Source organism: Castor canadensis, chromosome 8, assembly GCF_047511655.1.
Source record: "Castor canadensis chromosome 8, mCasCan1.hap1v2, whole genome shotgun sequence".
Classification (NCBI taxonomy): Eukaryota; Metazoa; Chordata; class Mammalia; order Rodentia; family Castoridae; genus Castor; species Castor canadensis.
This window is the reverse complement of record NC_133393.1, coordinates 29147898-29150909: the sequence shown is the minus strand read 5'-3', so window position 1 is coordinate 29150909 and position 3012 is coordinate 29147898. Positions and strand designations below refer to the sequence as shown.

The 3012-nt window shown below is 36.0% G+C and overlaps 1 non-coding gene across 1 annotated transcript; it reads left to right on the top strand.

Annotated features, from left to right (window-relative positions):
* Nucleotides 1–2693: 2693 nt before the first annotated feature.
* On the top strand, nt 2694–2765 carry Trnap-cgg (transfer RNA proline (anticodon CGG)). The gene has a single exon. It is a non-coding gene; the product is annotated as a tRNA-Pro (tRNA).
* Nucleotides 2766–3012: the final 247 nt, after the last annotated feature.

The following is a 3012-nucleotide window of genomic DNA, read 5'->3' as shown; positions in this document are numbered from 1 at the left end:
GTATGTGAAATCTAAAAAAATTTAACTCAGAAGCAGAGAGAACAGTGGCTACCAAAGACTGGAGGTTTAGGAAGTTGGGGAGATGTTGTTGGCAAAGGATACAAAGTTTTAGCATGGAGACGGAGTTCAGTGATAAAGCAATTGCCTAGAATATGAAAGGCCCTGGATTTGATCACCAGCACTGCAAAAAAAAAAAAAAAAGTTAGATAAGAGGAATAAATTCAAGAGACCAACTTCACAATATGGTGACTATAATAGAATAATAATGTTTGACAATTGCTAAGAGAGTAAATTTAAGAGTTCTTACTGCAGAAAAAAAATGAAAAGTTTGCAAGTAATGCATGCATTAACTAGTTTTTAGCTATTGTACTATATATACATATACGTATTTCAAAATAATATGTACATGACAAATATGTACATTTTGTCAATTAAGAAAATAAAACAAATACAATAAAAGAAGCAAACAAAATGAAGAAGCAGCCTGTGGCTTGGGAGAAATATCCAAAATTTATAAGGAACTTGTGCAACTCAATATGAAATAAATAAATTATTAATCAAGTAAGCTGATCAAAAATTTGGCAAAGTATCAGAGCAGACATTTCTTAAAATCATCTGAGAAATGAAAATTAAAGCCACAATAAGATACCATCTCACAGCAGTTAGAACGGCTATCATCAAAAAGATACGTGATGGTAAGTACTGCTGAAGATGTTGAGAAAAAGGAATGCTTGCACAGTGTTAGTGAGAAGGTAAGTTAATGCAGTCATTAGGTAAAACAGCATGAAAGTTCCTCAAAAAATTAAAAATAGAACTACCATATGATCCAGCAATGCCACTGCTGAAAATATATCCAAAGGAAATGAAATCACTCTGTTAAAAAGATGTCTACACTACCATATATAGTAACACTATTGACATTAGCCAAGATATGGAGGAAGTAGGGTGATAACAGCAGAGGGGAACAAAGTTGCAGGTGTAAAGGATAAGCAAATCTACATGCTTAATAAAGACTGTAATTACAGTACTGTACTACATCTAGAAATTTGCTGAGAGTAGATTTTAAGTGCTCTTACCACACACATATAAAAAAGAATGACTGTGAGATGATGGATATGTTAATTTGCCTGATGATAGTATATCAAAACATTATGTTGTATACCTTAATCATATGCAATAGAAAGTTAAATTGAAAAGATATTTATTACAATGAGGTCCCCTAAAACAGTATTGCTCCCCAAAAACATGCTTTATAAGTGAAATCTCTATACTCTACTAAAACTAAGCATCGAATCCGATGCTTTGAAACTTTAAAAATGGCCTCTAGCAGCCCATCCCTTCAGGTCAAGCAGAGATCTCCCAGTACTTTATAGATCTTCATTCCTGCATGCTGTTAAGTTCTCATAAGATTTCTCTTATGAGTATGCAAGTGAGAGTGGACTAAAGAAGTAGGTGTTATAAGGTGTGACCCAAAACTATGCAGTTGATTTCAAAATGAAGGCAAGTGTTCTAAATTGTGTCTCAAAGAACTGATTCATTGGGAAATCTTTGGATTTAAGTTGAATAATTCTTTTCCACACTGAATATTTAACCTTTGATTTAAAGTCTCAGTATAGTCCTGGGTCAGGTCTTTGTCCATGAATGTAAGATGCAGCTTCTTGAAGAGGAGAACACGTTTTCATGCAAGTGGAACACTGACTGAACCACAGGCACCACTAAATTTGAGGACAGTTAAGAATTATTAATACTCCTAACGTGCAAGTTTCAGAGGAAACAATCAAGATTTTTTAAACATTCAGGGTACAAAGCAAACACTTTGACTGCAACAAGAATCTCATTCTAACATTAGTAATGTAGACAGGAGATAGAAGAATGTTTAACTCTGGAATTATCTGGATCCACCCAGTAAACTCATGTCAAAACTCAAATTCAGCTTAACTCTACTCTCCCTTTCACAAAGGATGGACTTTTTTTTCCATATATTCAAGAAAAATAGTTATTTCTACTTGTTCTTGCAAAAGAATCTCATTTTTAGTATCAAATAAATAAACAGGCTCTCTGTAAATAATATTGGATAATTGAAAGAATGAAAACTCCTTTATATTTTGGATGTGTAGAATTCAGTACAGCAAATGAAACTGGATTTAAAATGTGGTTTAAATATATCAGCTAATGGCCTGCTGTGAAATTTTTATTTATGAAAAAGAAAACTAACCAAATACCAATCTTTTGAGGTGCCCCTGAAAAAGTAATGTTAAGAAACCTAACTCTTATCAGGAGACTTTTGCTGAAATTAGAGATATTCCCTCCGGGAAATTTCTGTCATTCAAAAATAATCCTTCTTAGAACAAGTGGTGGAGAGGTCCCTTGGTAACAGTACCAACTTTCAAAAAGGATAAAAGTGAGATAAAACTTCAGAACCCTAATTTTCCTAGCTGAATTTAAAAGCTAAATGAAAATGAGTTAAATGTGTTTAGCAAAGTAAAAGAAAGGAGAAATTTTCCTAGTCGTTGTCAGTCCTCAACAACTGAGTGACAGCAGCGATCAACCGATCATTCACAGAATCAGCACCATTTAATGCGTGGAGTATTAAATATTACTTGTGGAAAAGATCTTTGCAGAATAAACCTAACACCCCTCGAAAAACTCATCATTTGAACATTATTCTTACACATGGGGGCTTTCCACGAAGTGGCTCGTTGGTCTAGGGGTATGATTCTCGCTTCGGGTGCGAGAGGTCCCGGGTTCAAATCCCGGACGAGCCCGCTTTGTTTTCTCCCAATATAATTTAAGGCATAAAAAGCGTTTTCAAAATGGCAAGTACTGAATTCCGGAACTCTTCACCGGCAGGTGTTGGGCAAGCTGAGGGATGCGCAGGCGCTCTTTGGATTCTGCAGTGCGTGGCTTTCCAGTCGCCACGGCGCCCTTGGGCGGCGCGTGCAACGCTGAGCGCTGGAGGTGGCCGCTGAGTTACCGTCCCTGGGTTGCAGGAGGATTTTTAACTCCAGCCTC